This window comes from Equus asinus, chromosome 8, assembly GCF_041296235.1.
Source record: "Equus asinus isolate D_3611 breed Donkey chromosome 8, EquAss-T2T_v2, whole genome shotgun sequence".
Taxonomy (NCBI): Eukaryota; Metazoa; Chordata; class Mammalia; order Perissodactyla; family Equidae; genus Equus; species Equus asinus.
In genome coordinates, this window is record NC_091797.1 from 30,684,443 (window position 1) to 30,693,338 (window position 8,896).

Sequence of the window (8,896 nt, forward strand, 5' to 3'; positions counted from 1 at the left end):
TATTTTATGCGGTTGAAAATGATTCTGACACTCCACGGACTTCACCAGACTGCCAAAGGGGTCCAAAGCCTGAGAAGTTTAAGAACCCGTAATCTCCAATAAGATGGTGTAGTTCCCTGAACTGCATTATTTTACAACCGTGGTAACTGGGAGAGTTTTCTTCATGTTTAAACTAAACGTCTGCTTGTGGATTTCTGCCCATATTTTCTCGTCTCCTTCATAATTACTCAGTTCAATTATTCATTCATCAAATGCTTAGGAAAGACCTCTTTTGTACAAAACTATGCTACTATGTGCGGAATAATCCTCACTTGCCATGGGTTCCCTGGGGCTCCCAGTCTGGTAGAGGAGCTGGACTGTCCTCTCACATGGGCCCCACGGGGTACCGCTCACCACGGGCACGGCAGAGCGAGGGTTGCCCCGGGCGCAGGCAGTCAGAGGATGTGTTGTCTGTAGAGAAGTGTAAAACAATACTAAAACTGACTTTTATTGTTACCATGCACCAATAATTCTATAACAATGTTAGTGACAAAATACTCCTCCCCATGGTGCAGCACCGCCCCCCCACCGCCTTGCTTGGTGTGCCACTGTACACAGGAGAGTTTAACTATGTCCAGTTTATACACGCGAGCGCGCACACACACACACACACACAGCCTTTTGAGACTTCCCTTTCTCCTCCTCAACTTCCCTATCCCAGTTCTCACCTCACTCCACTTAGGGTGGGACCTGCAGAGCTGCTGGATCGGCCAAGTCCAAGGTGAGGGTCCCGGCCCTCTGCCTAAGCCCTGTGCCCACTCTTCTGGAGTGACAATAATGTAACTGCCACATATTGAGAGCTTTCTCCAGTCCAGGCACTGCTTTTATTCCCCCACTTTGTTGAGTTTCTTCATTGCACGTTTCTTTTTCTGTTTGATTGATGTCATCTCTTTCTTCTGTCTCCCATTTGCTGTGTTTGAGTTTGATTTCCTAGTGTCTCAAGATGAACCTCAGATCATTGGTTTTCAGCCCTGTCACCTTTTCTGACATATGGATTTAATGATATAAATTCCCCTCTAAACACCGTTTAGTTGGATCTAACAAGTTTTGATATGTTTTATCTCTTTCTTTCATTACTCAGCTCAAAAGATTTTCTAATTTCTATCGTGACGTCTTCCTTAATCCAAGGATTATTTAGAAGTATACTGCTCGATATCTAAGCAGTTCAATATTTTCTTATCATGTTATTGTTGATTCCTACCTTTCAGAGAACATACACTGAATGGTTTCAATCTTTGGACTTTTTTTTGAAGCTTGTTCCATGACATGGCATGGGGTAATTTTGGTAAACAAAATTTGATATACAAAAAATGTGGATTCTTTTGCTGTGGGGGGAAATATTCTGTATTTATCAGATAGGTCAAGTTGTTAATTGTGTTTGTCAGATGTTCTGTATCCTTACTGATTTTTCCTCGTTTTTTTTTTCCCCTATCAATTATTGAAGAAGGTGTGTCTTCCGCTATGAATGTGGATTTTTCTACTTTTCCATTTAATTTTGTCAAATTCCATTTTACATATTTTAACCTATGTTTTTGGATACATATTACATTGGGTTTGGGAAAGGCAAGGAGTCATGAGTATAAGGAACTGTGATATCCCATTGTCTCTCAAATGGAATTAGGATCAGGTTTCAACTTATCTTTAAGTTCAGGATCTGGATCAGAGTCAGAGAGGTTGACACTGCTGCTGGGGGATGGGGTCTGGTGGGAAAACTGCAGGACACAGCTGCATAGATGACCAGGGAGCACTCAGGGTGCGGGGTTCTCATTCAAGCGCCTAAGGATCCTCAATATAGATCACAAGTAGGAGAGGGAGGGGCAGCAGCTCCTTGAAGGGAACAGGGATAGGCCAGGCCTGGAGCTAGTAGTCACAGGGCGGGGTCCTCACATCTGCACAGAGGAGACTCCAGAAGATATCTTCCCGTTTGTATCCCAAGATCCCATGCAGGGCTTCCCTGTAAGGACAGAGCAGGGGGTGGCTCCTTGGCCTCTGGTTGGCCTCGTTAATAGTCTAGTGTAAGTCCTGCAAATTTAGCATCTCTCGGCATTGTCGCCAGCTCTCCTTTATGCCCTGGGCTTGAGCCCCTTGGCAATTGTTTTTGATGTATGTCCTTTCCGTTCCTCATCTCCAGATGTACCTCACATTCAAGGATTCCTTCAAGAAAATTCTGGATTTCCTGGTTGATCCAGGGTTTAATTAACTTGACTGAAAGCTTCTCTGGTCCTGAGTTTCTTTTTCCTCCTTGACTTTTTGAAGACTTCTAATAGTTTTACTGGCAAGTGTCACTGTCTCCATTTCTATTCCTGAGTTTTCTTTGCAGCCACAGGGCCTAATCCAGGGCCTGCAGAGAGCTGACACCTAGTCTGAACTGCTAGAATTGAGGTGAGTAAGGAGGTCCCAGAGTGTATACATGTGTTTTCTGGTCTCCAGCTGCTATTAAACGCCTTGAGTGTGACTGAGTCAGACCCACCCCACAAAGTTTCCCTTTTGATTGACTCAAGATAAACTGATTTGAGACTTTAATTATATCTGCAAAATCTCTTCCCAGAAGCACCTAGACTAAATTTTGATTGAGTAACTGGGAGAGGATGCGCTAGCGATCAACAAGGGCAGTGATTCCAAGGTCACTGGGCCCCACATTTCCAATCGTAAAATGTGAGGTTGTTACATTTCTACAAATGAACTCTCCTCCCCCCAGTTCCTTGCCCGAGTTAAAGTAAATGGTCCAGCAATGTCCTTTGGTTTTGGCATCTGAGGAGCCTCTGTGACTTGGGAGGAGCGGTCTGAATGGAGGCTTAAGGGAAGAGACTAGCTTTCAGCTGGTTGAGGGTGAAAGGGCAGTCAGGGTCCTGCTCTTTCTGAAGCACAGACGGAACTTGGATGTCAAAAGCCTCTGTTGACCTTGGGGGCACCGAGGAAAGCCTCTTATCTTCTCAGCCTTTCCTCCCTTTCTCTTGGGGTCTCCTCAACCTGATAATCTGTAATCACATCCCAGGCTTGGGCAATGATTTGATGGCCACCAGACCACCTTCCATCGAGGATTTGGATATGATAATCGGTGTCCTTCCATATTCCTCAAGGACACAGAGTCCACACCAGCTGCATGCCTATCAAAGAGAAGGAGCTTCCTAATCTGTCCAAACTTGGAACATTCTACTCAAAGGTCTTCTCTGATCTCGTTCAGCACCACTGGCTCATCCTCAAAATCCATAGGATGAAGCATACTTTTGATGATGATAACCCACTCACAGTGCATTCCGGAAAGCCCACTATCCTCTCAAGTCTCCGGTCCACTTGCTTTTGTTACAGAGAGCTTCTCCTCACAGACTTTGCACCTGTTTTTTGAGGCATCTTATCCCTCCTTCAGTTGAAATTTTGTCACCTTGACACGTAATTTGTAGCCTCTAGTTTCGTCTTCATCCCAAAGCTTTAATGCAAGATCTGCAGATTTCCTCTATAACACTCATCTCCTTTAAGATTTCTTTGATTATCTTTGTAAAGCTTGAGCTTAAATTCTCCTGCGGATCTCTCATAATAATGCAAAACTTGCATATAAGCTGTATAAATTCATGCACGGTAATGTCTGGAGGCAAGCCAGGTGTATCATTTGTATTTTTGTCTTGATTCCAACTTTCTTTTATCTCCCCTCTTTTTGAGATCAGTGAGCTTGGAGTTTTTCTTTGCAGAGGCTCCTCTGCATCCCCAGCATTGACATCTTGTGTGTTCTCAGTAGAGCTAGACACGGCATCACTGGAGAAGCCGTGGTTGGCCTGATATGTAGCAATGAAAACTTCCGTGGTCTTGAGGAACCAAGTCCTCTTGTCCAGATCCCACTCATAGGTGGTGTCAGATGGCTGCTGCCCGAGAAAATCCATTTTTTCCACCAGGATCTTCTTGAGTGTCCCTGGCATCTCCATATAATTCTTGCATTTGCAACGGCTCATCAAACTCGTCGTTCCCATCCAAATGGTTGCCACTTGTCTTTCTAACCCAGCACAGGGGCAGCATCCAGGTGAGTGGCTGCTCCACCAGGCCTGGGAGCCACCACCAAGCATATCTGAGGCGATTGCCCAGATTCTGTTTTAAACATTTAACACACTAAGTCACTGAATCATCACAGCGACCCTGTGAGGTAGCTGCTGTTGTTTTCTGCACTCTACAGAAGAGGAAGTGGAGGCACAGAGGCCTTGCCCAAGTTCATAGACAGCTCGTGCATGAGACGGCTGGGATTTGAATCCCGGCAGGTCTGCTCTAGAGGCCACATCCTTAACCTCCACTTTTTATGGCTTCCAAGAGACTACCTGGATGAAAGCCAGCCTGCCTCGCATCCCTGCTTTTATCATTTAATAGTGGAAATGTAAAGTGCCAGCCTCCTACTCTATTTCATTGTTGTCTCCATGAGACTCCCTCTACACTTTCTGGCCCTGACCAGCCCTCCATGTGCCCCCTCTCTAAGCTACCCTCACGCTCTTCAATAAACTGCAAATCTCCTCATACCCTTACTTCTCCTTGGAGTGCTCCCTCCACTCTCTGGCTTTAACTGAAATTGCAATCTCCCTTGAGGGCCCTACCTCCTCTGCAGGCTTCTAAAATGAGAGCTGTTTATTTTCTTATAGGTGAGGGTGTTTCCTCACCCTCCAGATTCCTGCCTCCAAACTCCTTCTCCTCTGACCCCCAGTTTCTAGTTTAAAATAGCGCTCTGCCTCCTAGGCTCAGCCATGGGGCTAAATTGCCCTCTTTCTTTCTCTTTGCTGCCGTCTGCCACCTGCCAGACCTCTCCACCTCTCTCCGGGGGATGCTGGCACCTGGCTCTCTATCTCTTCCCATCTCATTGTCTGCATGGAGGACCCATTCCTCATCTGGCTTCTCAGCAACTTGGTGGCTTCATTCCCAGGATCTTCTCTACTCCAAATCAGCCACCCATTCTCATTGTCACATCCCGGACCTTGTCATCTGAAGCAGCCCCTCCTCAGGAATCACTCATTCAAGCAGTTTGCCTCAGCTCCCATCTCCTAACCTTCCATCTATCAGTCTGTCTACTCCTCTCATAACCATTTTTCAGTCTCCTGGGACCCCTAGATCAATGATACCTCCCTTCTTCCATCCCATCAGCCCCTCCTTATCTAGCTGCAACTGCATGGCCCTTCATTTCATCGACTCTCTTGACAGTATGCTGAACTCCCTTCCCCGTCTATGTTTTCATCCTTGGTACCTATCTGGCAAAACCTCAACCCAAGATGAGCCCAATGATCTGTTTTCTTCAGGATTTTACTCTGATAACTGAGAAGCGTTGGAGGAAGTCATACAACCAGGAAATGGTTACCATGCCTCATTTATGGTCATCAACCCTAAGGAGGGCCCAGCATTGCTTAGTGACTCAACCACAACACTGGTCAACAGCTACTTTAAACACCGTGATCCTGGAACCTATGAGGCTCCCCCCTCTCTCTGTCCTCACTCTCAGTTGATGATCTCACTGTTACGTCACAGAGAAAACCAAAGCCATCGGAAGTAAACTCCCTCAACCCCCTGTTAGCACACACTTCATCTGTACCTACCCTCTCCTTGTTCTTTCACGTTAGAATACAGCAGTGGTTCTCTAACTTTGTGAGCATCAGAATTGCCTGGAGGGTGTGTCTTAATGTTCTGATTCAGTAGGTGGTGGTGGTCGAGGATGGCTAGAATTTTCATTTGTAACTAGTTTCCTGCTGTGCTTGATGCTGCTGGCCCGGGGACCCCACTTTGAGAACCACTGGAGTAGAGACGCTGCCCTCCTCCTTCTAAGGCCAGTCTCTCTACCTATGTTCTGCATCCCCTTTCCTCAATTACCCCCTTTTTTTCCCTCCTGAATCTTCAGTCTCTCTCTCTCAAAACAAAAAAAAGCCAAAGCCAAACCCCTCCTCCATCTCGTTTCGTCCTCTAACACTCTCTGCAACTCTCAGCCGCCTCATCCAGCCTCACTCATCACAACACACACAGTGCTCCTACCCTGATTGGATCCTGGTTTGAAAAAGCATATAAAAGTCATCTTGGGGTTAGTCGGGGGGAATTTGAGCTTATTCTGCATATTGGATGATAATAGGGACCACTTGTTATTTTCTTAGCTGTGATCAGGGCATGTGGTTACGTAGGAGAAAGTCTTTATTTTTAGCAGATGTATGATGAATTATTCAAGTGAAGCATCATGACTTCCTAAATTCTCACAAGGTTCAAGAATATATATAAATATATAAATATTTGTATGTGTGTATAAACGATCATTATTAAATCTAAGTAAAGTGGTGGATATACAAATGATAATTGTACTATAGTTTCAATTTTTCTGCGTGTTTGAAACTTTCATAATAAAAAGTTGGTAAAAAATTATCCTCTTCCCTCACTTCCACTCACTTCCCACCACTTTCAGGCTGTGTCCACCTCTCTCATGCCACTCAACTGCTTTTGCAGTGACCTTCATGTCACTAAATCCATTTTCTAATTTTCCCCTACTTGAATTCCTACCCATGGTCAACGTTGTTGACCAATTCTCTCTTGAAACACTGTCTTTCTTTGGCTCCCAGGACTGAGCACTTCCTGGTTTTCCTCCTCTCCCTCTGGCGGTTCCTTGCTCCTCTGTTGTCTTATCCTGCTCTATCTGGCCATATTGCCGCTCATCAAGGCCTGCGAGCCCTGAACCCCTCCTCTTCTCATGCTACACTCTCCTTCCAGAGGGTCACGCCTGGCCCACAGCTTCAGTTGCTCAGCTGGTTACTCTCAAGTTTTTGTCTTTCCTCTGATCTCCAGACTTGTGCGTCTGACTGCCTACCCGGCATCCCTACGGGGATGTCTCACTGGCACCACAAACAACATATTCGACACTGAATCATGATCTTCCTCCACAAACACTTCCATCTTCAGATCTGGACCACGGGGTCCTGCCCTGGCCCACATACTTTAGGGGGCCTCACCTATCACAACCCACATTTATTAAATGACACCTGGGCACCTCCGTCACTTGGGATCTGGCCCTCAGTGCTAGCACAGCACAACCAGAAACCCTGGGCATCTGCTCTCGTAATTGACACTGTTCAGGCCCCAGAGAAATGCTTCTGCAATCTCTTGCCTTGTATCCTGGAAACAAAAGATGACTACAACTGAATCCTATGTAAGTCTGAGGACGTGCCTCTGTCAGATTCCGAGGCACACGCTGTTTTGGAGCGTAGGGAGGATTTAAGCAGTGGAAGCACTTGGGTAAGAGAAAATACAACTTAATGGATCTGTCAAATATCACCCCTCAAACAGCATGGTAAAGTATCATTTCCCATTTGTGTTGAGGGTCCGTTTGTCTTGCTTCTCTTTGTGTTCTAAGGTATCAATTTACGTTGTGCTGCATTCACAATAGTTGCAAATGACAGTTGAGGAACATTTTGCAATATTAGATGAGTCTTGTTACTGTTAAATTTGTATGCATGTAGGTCTAGACATAACTTTTGTGACATAGGATATTGATTCTCTATATTCGTAAGTGGATGAACATTGACTATACTAGATTATGAATAGTTTGATTTCTATAAAATTATTTAATAAAATTTTTTTAAAGTAAGCAAATAGCTTTATTTAAATTAGTTTGATTTAAAATATTAATATTTATTGATTATAATTTATATTTTGCCTTTTTCAATAGATAATTTTGAATATTTTAGAAGAAAATAAGTTTGATAGACACATTAAAATGATTTTAAGATTTTTTACATTTACATTTACATATTTTGGTGAAAATACATTTAAATTTTGTAAACTTTGGCTACAATTATATTTTATTTTTAAATCCTAGATCATTGAGAATGAGTACACATTGAGATCATGATAGAAATAGCAATTATGAATGTGGAACTCAAAGAAATAAGCTGAAAATAAAAAAGAAACAGAACATCTTCAAGGAGGCAATCTACTTAAATTTTTAATTTTTTTTTAATTTTTAAAAACTAAGAAAAGAGTACAAACTGAGGCCACATATATCTTCACTGTTTTAATCAGTAATTAAATTAGGAAAGAATATGAAGTGGCATGGATTCTATCTGACCTGTTCAAGTGTAGATTTGATAAAATAATTTTCTGGCTCATTTTCATCAAATCTACAACCTGAACAGGCAGATTAAATCCATCCAACTTCATATTCTTTATTTGTATTCTTGTTCTGGGCCCCTCAAATGTCAGAATTCTATCTCTTCCCCTCAGGATGCTCGCCACCTGCCCCACCCCCGCCGGAACCCAGTCACGCAGGGTTAGCAGCCAACAGCCTTAGCTAAGGTTTCAACCAACTGCCAGAATCAGCTGCCAGACACGTGAGAGAACAAGCCTTCAGATGATTGCAGCTCCCGGTCACTGAGTCACTTCCAGCTTGTTCCCCAGACGTTATGGAGCAGAGACAAGTGGTCCCAGCTGTGCCCTGTTCCATACCTAACCCACAGACTCTATGGGAGGTAATGGAAGGTTCTTGCTGTTGTAAGCCTTGAAGGTTTGGGGTGGTTCGTTACGCAGCAACGGATAACTAACACACCTCCTCAATTCTCTGGAGTCAGCTCCACCCCCACCACCCTCCCACCTAATCTGCTCTTACTAAGGCAACCACAGTCGGATCTTCTCATTGCCAAATAGAAGGACATTTTCCATCTTCAATTCATTTTTCTTTCCTGGAGCATTTGCCCCTGTTGACTACCCTTTGAAGGTTTTTTCTCCGTTGACTTTTGTGAAACCACTCTCTCTTTCTCTCATTTCTCCTCCAGCTTCTCTGGCTGATCTTTCTTAGGCTACTTTCCATGACTTGGTCCATGTCCCTTCTCTCCTCGTCTGCACACTTTTCTCGGGCACTCTCATA

The 8,896-nt window shown here is 44.2% G+C and overlaps 1 pseudogene; it reads right to left on the minus strand.

The window, feature by feature from the left end:
• Window positions 1–2,045: 2,045 nt before the first annotated feature.
• On the minus strand, window positions 2,046–6,851 carry LOC106834637 (17S U2 SnRNP complex component HTATSF1 pseudogene; annotated as a pseudogene).
• Between the last annotated feature and the right edge of the window lie 2,045 nt (window positions 6,852–8,896).